The sequence below is a fragment of the Cydia splendana genome, chromosome 17 (assembly GCF_910591565.1).
Source record: "Cydia splendana chromosome 17, ilCydSple1.2, whole genome shotgun sequence".
Taxonomy (NCBI): domain Eukaryota; kingdom Metazoa; phylum Arthropoda; class Insecta; order Lepidoptera; family Tortricidae; genus Cydia; species Cydia splendana.
The window spans coordinates 16563497-16576226 of NC_085976.1; the positions used below are offsets into that span (position 1 = coordinate 16563497).

Genomic DNA, 12730 nt, shown 5'->3' on the forward strand with positions numbered 1-12730 from the left:
TATGAAGATCGCCATAACGGCGTTTATTTGCCGTCCCAGTTAATAGCCATAACTCTTGCAGGCCACTCTCAATTTAAGTTTGATGATATGATATCAATAACACCAAAACGGAAGACCGGAAGATCTAATCAAAATACGCCTAATTCCCTGTTCTGCCTGATCTTATGAATAGGAACACATGCGGAAGAAGCTGATGGCCGCATCGTACTTCACGCAAAAGATAAGCAGAACAGGGAATTAGGCGTATTTTGATTAGATCTTCCGATACAGATGTTTTGGTGTTATTGATATCGTATCATCAAACTTCAATTGATAGTGGCCTGCAAGCGTTATGGCTAATAACTGGGACTGCAAATAAACGCCGTTATATCGATGTTCATAAATAGCAAATACTTTGGGTCCTGACAGATCAACCGCTCTTCGTGGCGTGAACGCCTCTACAGGGTGTGACACTACTTCTTACTTCCATACAACAGGAAAGAAGTCTTGCTTCAAAACATGGTTGTTACACCCTGAAGTTACACCAACTTTGAAAGAAATATCGCAGCCATTACAAAGCCTTCCTAAAGAAATCATGGCTGTGCTGGAAAAGTTCACCTGCTACCTATATGACCCACAAATATCACATTCGTCGAACAACTTGGTACGCAAGTAGCTATTTGCTACTAAAAATAAATTGGTAACCAGCATCCCACCAACATCGGCAGCATTACATAAACACGCGCTCCGTCTCACATATCAAGCAGGCCACTTATGGGGTGATATGCTCTTATTCTTGATGATGCCTCTGTGCCATTGCCATCCTCTTGGGGTTGGAAGTCATCTAATGGCAGTTGGGAATCGCAATGGTCTGATGCTAGGGCGATGTGGCGTGAATCACCTACCTATCTACCATTATCCTACCTGGACCATTGCGGCTGTAAAAAAGGCTGCGAAACAATGCGCTGCACGTGTCGGCGGGTGGGTCTATCCTGCACAGTGCAATGCAGCACTTGCAAAAACAAAAGGTACTTATAGATAAACCACGCCAAACTGTCCCGCCCTCCATTACTATTTCAATACTACACACATTGAAATAGTATTGGAGGGGCGGGACAGTTTGGCGTAGTTCATCTCTATATATTTAATTTAATTATATTAGGTATATTTTGATCTGATTTCATATGAATTTTCTTTTTCGTTCAACTACATCGGGCAAAGATGATAGAGAGGAATAAATTTGAACCCACTGGTATAGGTACCTTAGGGCGGATGGCGCTTACGCTATTATTAACGCCGCTCCAATACTATTGCGGTGCTAAGCGACGTAAGCGCCAGCCGCTATACCTTTTCCCGTGATGGTCACAAATAATAAGCAGAAATACAATTTATTTATTTATTTATAGCTCAATAAATAAAGTAAATAGGTTTTCAGTTCTTTTTTTACCTTTAAATCATCAAAGGTCTCAGTTTTGAAGCGAGTCGCGCGATCGGGCCGTTTCGAACGGCATAGTTACGCGCTTTTTAAAATGCGTATAGTTCAAAAACTACTCAACGGATTGTTAAGATTGTTTTTTTATTTTGCAGATAATATTATCAGGTTTCATTTAAATGAAAGAATATGTGATCATTTTATAGAATATTTAGTTGTTATTTTCATTAGAAGGAAAAAAATTAAAGAAAAAAACTCAATTTTTTTAATATTCGGCCGCCATCTTTAATTTCTTAAATGCTATATATTTTATTCGATTACAGGTGTTAATACGAATTGATCGATATATCAATCACTAAAATCGGTGCAGCCGTTTTGTGTCTATATTTTTTTTTTATATTGCAACCGCCATTTTGGAAAAGGTCCGCCATCTTGAATTCTAGTTAATGAAATTTGTGTTTCCTCGGATGAAATCATTCAGATTGGTCCCTATTATCACTGGGCAAAGCGGCTTGCTTTCTGCCAAAAATGCAGCTTTCGATGTAAATATCGCCGTAAGCCCTACTACTATTTTCTATCTTCCTGGGTAGGCGCCCTGCGGGCTCAGCACGGTTCCATTTTTATCGACTATCACTATGCGCGTCCCTTTCGCACTTACATACTTGTTAGAACGTGACAGGTATGGTGACAAGGGATAAAAACGCGACCGTGCTAAGCCGCCAGATCTACTGGCGATATGCTGTTTTACTTCGACCATAGAGAAATATAGGTAAGACAAGAGTGCTCACTCCATACATCAGTTTTGATACCAAAAAGACTATTATTTTCATAGTCGACATCTAGCATCGAGTAGCGGAATTATCAGTACCTACTGCTACTTGACAATAGATGTAGCACCGACCGGAAAGTTGTTGAGCATTAGACTTTCCGGTCGGTGGTACATCTACTGTAGCAGTAAGTCAAGTAGCAGTACTGATAATTCCGCTACTCGATGCTAGATGTCGACTATGAAAATAATAGTTTTTTTGGTACCAAAACTGATGTATGGAGTGAGCAATCTAGTATTTTTTTCTCTGTGCTTCGACCAAGTACCAAGACTTTTCGCGCTAAATATACCTACAGGTGACATTTCTTTCTCGAATCTCTCGGAAAAACATCAGGAGTGCCATAACTAATGTCAGCGTCTTATCCGTTACCCCACTTCGTGTCACTCTTCATTGTCCGACATCTTTCTTTTACTTACCGTGTTAGGGTTCCGCATCGGGGAAAAGACTCCTTTAAGACCTACATTCCCCGTATGTCTTGCAACTTATAATTATTTTAAACCGTTATACTCGTAACTAGTGGCTGTGCGATCTGAAGTCCCCGCGAACGCCAAAGGCTCCACCATTTTGAAGAATTTTCATAAAGCGTTACGATAAAAATATTATAAGTTTATATGTATTTTATATTAAGTAGAGATGATATGCCCTATTAGACACAATAGCTAACAGAAGGGGCAAGATGGTTGGCCACCTGATACGGCATGACAGATCCTTTTTAAACATCCTGGAGGGCAAGATGAGGGGCAAAGACGCAGAGGAAGGAACAGGCTCATATATCTCAGCCAAATAAAAGATAAAGTTTCTTTCGTGTCATACAAGGAAGTTAAGCCCAGCAAAGATAAGAGTGGCGATTACTCCACCGACAAGAGCATACTCTCCACCGACAAGTCTTAAATATAATGACGATATATTTTATTGAACCTCTTGCCTAATTTCACGAGAATCGGTTGAGAAATGCGACTTGTAGAAGAAGGTGAGATAACACCGTATGGATCTTGAACCCATAAATTATTATCGAAAAAAAGCTTTAATATCAGAGATACAGATTCAGATTCTTTATTCGAAAAATTAAAATCTTTCATTCGGGACTCAAAGAACTAGTAAAAGTTTAGTTTTATTAACTTTTTACAACTATTTCAGCGTCGGTAAGGAACCCGGGGCAAAATTTCAACTCTCACTCAACCAAATCACTTTACGTACTGTGTTTCTACCTTGAATTCAAAATGGCGGTTCAGCGTTGCTCAGGGAACGATTATAGGGCGGTTTTTGTAGAATAAAGCAATTGACATTCTTTTTATTGTTTAAATGGGTTTTTAAAAAGGTGTGAATTTTGATATTAAGTGGGTGACTAAACTTTTGAGGGTTTTTTGCTATTAAACAATATTTGAATTTTTAAATAGGCGAAAAAACTTTTTAATTAACCGAGTGTACACTGTTCTCCTCTATACATTTTCTTTTTCAAGTGTAAAAACACATTTGATGATTTATAACTGTGTATTTATAACCTAACTACTTATTACTTAACTGTAACATGTCGAATAATAGTTAGGTACAGATGTAGTGCATAATTATTTTCAATCGTATTTTCACTGAAATTTACGAAAGTGTCTTGCTATTTCAGTCAGTCTCGGTACAAAAAGTACTGACATTGACTGAAGTAGAAATACGAACGTTTCCGAGAAAATACGATAGAAAGAAATATATGCACTAAGTACATCTGCCCTAGTAGCACGGTCGCATTTTTATCATTTGTCACCATGCCTGTCACGTTCTAACAAGTATGTAAGTGCGAAAGTGACGGGCATATAGTGATAGTCGATAAAAATGGAACCATGCTGAGCCCGCTGTACCTGTAGAGTCGCACCACGTCAAGTATGGAGCAAGTATGAAGTATGTATGCATTTTTACTGCCAAGTTTGTGACAAGTAGCTGTAATCAGAGTCTACATAATATTAAATTTTTAATCCCCACTTACTCATCAGCCCGACACGTGCCGAGGGCCTGCGAAAAGATTACTCCTTCGTTAGTCGAGTAAAAAGTTAGCGCCCTTTAATGACACACCTGCTGCCTAGGGCAGGGGTCGGTAAACTGCGGCTCGCGAGTCGTATGCGGCTCTTTATTTTATTTATTTATTTATTTATTTAGAAATTTAATTCAGGCAACAAGGCCCATATTACAAATACCTTACAGACTAACATACATATGTATTTTATAAACTTTGAAGGTGGAGGTGGTGGGTTGGAGGCGACTCTTCAAAGTCTTCAAGCGACCAACAAAATATCACATTTAGAGTTCTTAGACCACTGAAAATGACATTTGCGGCTCTTTTAGGTTCCTAAAACTGGTGATTTCTAATTTTCTACTACGGTTGCCTCTTCTTCTTAAAAGTTTGCCGACCCCAGGCCTAGGGGACAATTCTAACGTGAAGTGATTTGGAGGGAAATACGACTTGTTTAATGACTACTTATGATATGATAATTGTTTTTTCACATGACCTATTCGAAAAAGGGTTTTTTCTTCCCCGCTAGGAGGGATCAAAGTGGCACTTTTCTTCCCTACTAGGAGGGATCAAAGTTGTACTTTTCTGTTCTAGGACACGATTTTTTCTTTCTTGCATACTATTTTTTTTTTGGTCAAATAATACATATTTTGGAACATAACAATTTCCTCATAGTTGATGTGTCACACGGTATCAAAATTATTTCGTCTTGGGTGTTAACACTAAGAATCCCTCATTACGCGCAGGATTCAATGTACGCCCTTGACGGAAATATATATATCATTTTGATCCCTTGTAACACAAACTACTATGGTCACCTTTGGTGAAAAACGGTATTTTTAAACGGATTTAACTTTTTCTTCTTTCTTTTTCACACTTACCCGTATTCACCATATCTGACGATAAAATATTCTGTCACAAGGAAGCGAAATGACATATTTACGACGTAGGCGTACATTGAATCCTGAGCGTAGCGAGGGATTCAAGTTTTAACGCCCAAGGTCGAATTAATTTTGCTACCATGTGACACATACCTACTGCTTTTCACATGACCGATGAGGAAATTATTATGTTATATTGTCTTCGGCTACCGCGATAGTTACTCATGAAATAAAACTATTGAACCGGATTATATCGCGTAATATTAAATTCATACTACATCCCGACGACGTTTCGAACTCTTGACAGCGTTCGTGTGGTCAACGGGTGACAAGGCCTGGGCTATAACCGCGAAAATCGAAGTTCGCAAATTGCGGGCATTTTTCTCTGTCACTCTAATTACGCCTTCATTGGAGTAAAAGAGAAAGATTCCCGCAATTTGCGAATTTCGGTTTTCGCGGTAGCCCCTCAGATTCGAACTTCATGAATCATGCTACGTCCATAATTTGCTATAGATACGACTATACACGAAGATACGATTTTTTTTAAGAAACGTCACTTTTGCCACTGACATATCCGCTCCATATAGTATTTTAGCAAATTTTTGACGCATCTTAAAGTTCAAATCAGGCCGACAGAATCTGAGAAAAGCGAATAAATAAAGTTTCCAAATCTCAGTTTTGTCTATTTGTCGCATTTAAATGTAAACCCTTCCCCTTCCTAATTAATGAATTATGAAGTTAACGAGAAACAAGCTTTCAATTTGTTCGAGTTTCTCAATAAATATAGGGTTCGTCAGACATTTATTTGTTTACATTGATATAATAATAGCTCTTTTCTAGAGTTAGACCAAGAAAAGTTTGCAGTGATTTTGATAGCCCACGCAGTGCAAGTGTTATTTATACGTCATAATTTCATCGAAGTTTGACGTTTAACCTTTTGGATGCCAATGACCGATATATCCGCACCGCAGGTTCAACGCCAAAGACCGATTAATCGGTCACAGACCACAGAGCAACATAGACCTACGTGCATATGCATAAAGTTCAATTTCAGTTTTGACACTTCGGTGACGTGGCGTCCGAGTGACAGCTTTTGTGTTTGACACGGCGTCGAAAAGGTTAAAATAACACTTGCACTGCGTGGGCTATCAAAATCGCTGCAGACTTTTCTTGGTCTAACTCTACCTACTTTTGGCTGACTTCATTAATTTCGGCCTAAGATGCATTAGGTTAGATTTCCCAATTAGTCAGTCTTTGCTAGACGTAGAGGTACAATAATATAGAGATGTAATGGTAGAGCCGGGAGATGACCGAACGAGATGCTCTTATGGAACTTTCAGCAGGAGTAGCAGAGAAAGCGTTATTATTGTTTGTCCTTGTCACTTTTCAGTCACTTGTCACTTTGGAGGATAATTTCTCCCATGGTATTACTGCAATGTTCTGCAGCCAGAGTGCAGCACTAGCTCCTCTAGTAAACCATAGAGTAACTTATACATACTGCGCCTTAAACTGTTTTTTGACAAGTTTTCACAGACATTAAAAAATTAGGTAAGTTCATTGATGCATCAAGGCGGTTTGTTAACAAGGGCCTACCGGGAAACGCGAAAATCGAAATTTAGTTATCTGCCTCTTTATCGCTCGAATATGCAAGAGTGATAGAGAGGTTAAATAACGAAATTTCGATTTTCTTGTTTCGCGGTAGACCCCCAGGATTGTGGTAGTGGCGCTGCCTACGCAGAATATACCCCCTTTCGCGTAATATTCCCTATAGGTAGGTTGAGTTTGAGCAGCTAAAAAATACGTGTCTGTTATTTTAGACTACTCTGTAACATATATAAAAAATAAATCAATTCGGAGCCGGACAGTTGGGTTGTTAGATCTATGGCAAAAGACTTGTTAAAATGGGACCTCAAACAAGAGGTCGGAGGTTCGAACTCCGGCCAGCCAGCATAGTAGCGGATGAATCAACGCACTTTGGAATACTTTTCCAAATAGACTAGCTGCCCGATTCGAACTTTAAGGTACATAAATTCATAGATCTAGAAACGATATGGATTAGATGTGTCAGTGTCAAAAGTGACGTTTTTGTTTGAAGAAACGTCACATTTGACACTGACATATCTAATCCATATCGTTTCTAGATCTATTACTAGACGTATCTTAAAGTTCGAATCGGACCGTTATACATTAGAGATCCCTCGTAATCTATGAAGCAGAGTAATATCTAGAAATCTAATATCTAGATTTCTAGAAGATACTCTCATTAATAACGTACCATTGACAAAGCTCTTATTAAGAATTACAAGGATTATCTTCATAAATCTACCGCCATTATAGCGCAATAATTTCTAAACATTAACTTTAATTTGTACTAAGAAATCGCGAAACCAGACAAACTTGATCTTTGCATTTATTTGCTTTTGGGTAAGCGAAATAAAACCTTATTCATATAGCTTTAAGGGTTATGTTGAAAGCATAGGAAATTGACGGATTCATTAACTCTTTTTGCAAGGGATGAATTATAGATGACAGAATATGGTAGACGCGCCACTAGGTACTGCATTTTTAAGAATACCTATGACAAGTCACTGAAGTTTTTGTTACAAATTCAAGTTTCATCTTTTTCCCTCTCCCTCTAGCCTCTCCATATATTAATAGACATACATACATGAATAATTAAAATTCAAATATGTTACATTTTGTCAATTATTATATAGAATCAGAAGAACGCACGTTTCTGAGCAAAACAGCCCCAAATTCAAAAGTGTTTTTTTTTTTCTGCTAGCCCAAATAATGCTCTTCTGCAAGTCGATAAAACATTTTAGTGGCATCAAATCAAACATTAATAGTATATTACATACCTTGGGATGTAAATTAAGAAAACTTTTATTTACTGGCCAACTGCCGAGGTAGGTATATTGTGTATACTTTTTTTCTGTTCGACGGACCCGGAAAGCGGCAACGTCGTTTAGCGCCTGCGGGACGAAAGTAGACGCTTTCTGCCTGGAGAACATAAAAATACTTACCTACATTAATAAATACGACTACACCGACTTGCACCATCCGACTAACCGGGGTTAAGCGGTTAACCCGTTAACACAGTGTCAAATTGAACTGGTAACCATGGTAACTCCAGGTTTAACCGATAAACCCTGGGTTAGTGAATGGTGCAAGTGGCCCTAAAGAGTACAACCGCCACAGGTTAAAAACATTCCCTAAAGACAGTATAAACACGTCATTGCCGCATTCTCTAGCAAAGTGCCATATCTCATTTATTATGTTATCTGTGGAAAGGAATAACCCTTCAGCTGCGGCCTATTATTGCCACCTGACGCCATTGAGAGCTTTTGAGGTTATTGTTGCTTTTTATGGGAATTTGACAGCATTTGCTAAGATTAACTTGTAATGGTCTTTGGTACGAAGATATTAAATTTTTAGGGGGCTCTTAATCCGCAAGGATTGTTATATTTGTTAGAAGAAATACTCTAATTGTTAGAATTAGGTTTGGGCTGAAACTTGTTTGTTGTCCACTAACAAAACTGCCCTTTTTAACCGACTTCTAAAAAAAGGAGGAATCTTTTTTTCTCTGAATCATTATGTTCTTGAAATTTGTTTGCAGGCGTGGCATTGCACGAATATTTCTTAGTGTATTTTTATTAATATTGTGCTACATCGTCGTAGCAAACTATATATATATGTAGTAGGGTAATTCGCCAGTAACTGGCCACCAGCCAATAACTGGCCGCCCTAAACTAAAAAAATTCTATTCACCTACAAACAGAATTCATTTTAGTATAAGCTGGCTAGTTATTGAAGGCTGGCCAATTATTGAAACCTTATACTAAAATGAATACTGTGTATAGGTGAATAGAATTAATTTTTAGTTTATGCTGGCCAGTTACTGGCAAATACCCTACATGAATATAAAAAATGTATAAAAACAATAATTTAAACACCTTTTTACGCTTATTAGAAGCATATAAGGAGTCCAATTCAGACAACTGGCGGTTTTGATCTTATTTAGATAGGACCTTAAAGACAACTCACAATTATTGGTGCATCCGAAACACATTAAGCGCCAAGAACCCGACTGTCGGGTACACTGTTCGTAGCGACTACGCGCTCCATACGGCGAAGACGTGGCTACGCGCTACGAGCGTAACCCGTAGCACTTAGTGTCAATGAATGTGTTAAAATGAAAATAGTGCGTGAGATGCGCGCCAAGGTCGTATCAAAACCTGTTCAACTTAAATGTTAAAATATTTTTCCTTTTTTATTGTGGGACGTACCACATTATTACAATATATAAATTGTAAATACAGATAGTGTTTTTATTCGCCAACAAACTGTTCCTCAGTTTGGCGAAATTTCAAATGTGTAAATTTGTTTATTGTGTATGTTAGAACTAAAAAAAAAAAATAGATGTCAATCACAATGAAAAAAAAATCAACGACGATCAACTCTGGCCAACGTGGGACTCGAACCCACATCCTTGGATTGCCGGTCCAATGCGTTACCAATTCTGCCAGCTGACCAGAGTTGATCTTCGTTGATTTTTTTTCATTGTGATTGACATCTGTATTTACAATTTAACCAGTTCAAACCCGTAGAAAGAAAGTTGTAAACTAGGAGGTGTTTATTTTCTTTTTACGAATTTCCTCTCTTTTTTGCTTTATGCTTATTTTACTATTTCAATTTAGTCAGTTTTGAAGTTATTTCCCTAACAATTCCGATCCCGACAGTCCCTAGAGAGCTAAAGGCCGCGACATTTGCCATGGCCTTTTTAACAGGGCGGGACTGTGTGGTGACGACATTTTTACATTTAATGACTCTTTTAATAGACCTTGACAAACAACTTACGCACTGAAAATTAATTATTAGCACAAACTAGGATAAATCGTCGATTACTGGCCACCGGTTAATAACTGGCCACCCTAAACTAAAAAAGAATTCTAATACTAGTGGCTCTGTGAGCTGTAGACCTCGCGAGCAGAGCTTGAAATAACATGGTGCTAAGAGCTTTAAATACACCGTGTTTTTTTTGATTTCCGTTAATTTCAACGGTGCATTCCTGAGCTTAAATCAAGTAACTTTCTCAAAGACACCGATGTTCTAATTAAGTCCATTTCGGAGATAATCCATAATTATTTTTTTTACTATAAGGCCTCTACAAGCGTGTACACTTGCCTTAGGGCCGGCTTACATATTGATTAGTGTTTAGAATGAGTTCATACATTTGCTACTAAACTTAAGTACAATCTCGGTCGATTGATGTACGAAATGACATTGATATGTCACAGATTTCAATTGTTTGGTTGAGTTAAATGTAATGCCCGTGTTACAACAACGCTATATGCTACATTTAATTACTTTTTAAACAAAAAAAAAAAACAAAAAAGAAAACAAAAAAAATATTTTTTTTTGAAAATTAACTATGCCATTTAGTTCTTATAAACGTACTTAACTATGCCCCGAAGTTAACGGAATTCAATAAAAACACGGTGTATAGTAAATTAAAGAAAAACAATACGAAATTTATGTGTAAAAAAATACAAAAAGTTATAATATCCCAGCATACAATTACTGGGGATCGAACCCAGACCCTCTGTGCAAACAGAAAAAGCGAACGTTTACAAACTGAGCCAAATAGTTCTTAGATGGGTTGACGAAATTTAGCTACTCCTTCTCAAATTAAAATTAGTTAAAATTAAATATCTAAATACCGCCTAAACCAGCGATAATTTTTTTCTGCATTTTTTGCTATTAACTCTGTAAACATGTCTCAAAAAGAAAAAAGTCTTATGATATCGATACGACTATTTGTTTAGGCGCCAGGTATCACGACTCCGCCATTTTTAAAAATTTCCAAAAACCGGATTGACAAAAAAATTTTATTTAGTCATAAAATTCGGTCACAAAATTTCACGAGAATCGGTTAAGAATTGCGACCTGTAGAGGAGAACATCCGGACATACGAAAGCAAAATGCCCGAGTCAAAACGTAGACCTTCGCTTCGCTTCGGTCAATAAATAATAAATTGATTGATATTCACCCATAAACAGAATTCATTTTGGTATAAGGAGTCAATAACTGGCCACCCTTCAATAACTAGCCACCTTCTACTAAAATTAATTTTGTTTGTAGGTGAATAGGATTCATTTTTAGTATAAGCTTAGATGGCCAGTTATTAAACTGCCAGTAATTGAAGAATTATCCTATAAGGCCAATTTTTATAGCTCTGGGATGATATTTAAGTTATAAATGTTATTATAATACATGAAATTTCGCCCTTTAGATACACATTTTAAACTATACTACTCATTCTATTAAAACTAAGTAAAATTAAAACATGGCAGCATTGAAATATAGCCGGTCAAACAACTTTGTCAGTAGTAAAAGGCGCGAAATTCAAATTTTCTATGGGACGATTACACTTCGCGCCTACATTTTTTTAAATTTGCTGCTTTTTTCTACTGACGGAAATGGCTTGACATACTAAAGTTTCTCATATAAACAAACGGGCCCTACATTCCAAGTTCAAATGTAATGAACAAGCGAATTTTGAAAATGGATTCCAAATTTAAACTGTCCAACCGTCCCCCGAGCTCAGATGACGTATGGCACCCATGAGGGTGATCTACTCTCAATTCTCTACCAACACGATTTTGTAGCTCATTTATGCAAAAATTGCTCTTATTCAGCAAGCCTTAAGAGTGTTGTGATCGTTCTAAATAAAATTGTTAAATGTACTCTCGACAAGGTTACTTTTACGCACAGTTCAAAGGAATTTATAGCTTATTTTTGTGCCCGTAAGGTCATCTAGGCGGTTTTAAAGGAAAGTTTAAAGTTGTTTCATAGAAAATATGACGAATTTGTTCTGTCATAGGTTGTGGTGAGTGAGGTATGGGGTATTACGGTGTATGAATGTTACTAATGTCACATGAAGTCGGAAGGCCTTGCGTCTAGTGCAATTTATTGCTACATCAAAAACCGGCCAAGTGCGAGTCGGACTCGCGCACGAAGAGTTTACGTGCCATTACGCAAAAAATGGCAATAAAAATCACGGCATTTGTTCTATGGGAGCCCCACTTATTTATTATATCCTGTTGTTACTATTTGTTATTATAGCGATAGCGGCGCAACAGAAATACATCATCTGTGAAAATTTCAACTGTCAAGCTATCACGGTTCATGAGATACAGCCTGGTGACAGACAGACAGACAGACAGACAGACGGACAGACGGAAAGATAAACGGACAGAGGAGTCTTACTAATGGGGTCCCGTAAGCTCCCGTTGTTACCCTTCAGGTACGGAACCCTTACCAATGACAAAACCATAATATATATACGATATTTTTTGTTACATGCATGCCTATTACCTAATCAACGAGTCATTATTAGTAGAAGAGCGTTTGCAATTTTTTAAAAGTCAAACCGTACACAAAATATAACCGCCTGGAGGAAAAGTCGCAGGGACCGCACAATAATTAGCAATTAGTGAGGTTATAATTGGAGGGGATCTAATGCAATAATAGTCGTGATGGATCGCACAGCGGTGCACCAGTGCTGCCATGTTGTTTTACTAAATTATTACTACTAATAATATATTATTTT

General features: G+C 37.6%; 1 long non-coding RNA gene and 1 other non-coding gene across 2 annotated transcripts in view; one reads left to right on the forward strand and one right to left on the reverse strand.

Annotated features, from left to right (window-relative positions):
• The window catches only part of LOC134798946 (uncharacterized), a 295916-nt gene that overhangs the window by 247566 nt on the left and 35620 nt on the right, over positions 1-12730 (forward strand). The window lies entirely within an intron of this gene.
• On the reverse strand, positions 9579-9650 carry Trnaa-ggc (transfer RNA alanine (anticodon GGC)). The gene has a single exon. It is a non-coding gene; the product is annotated as a tRNA-Ala (tRNA).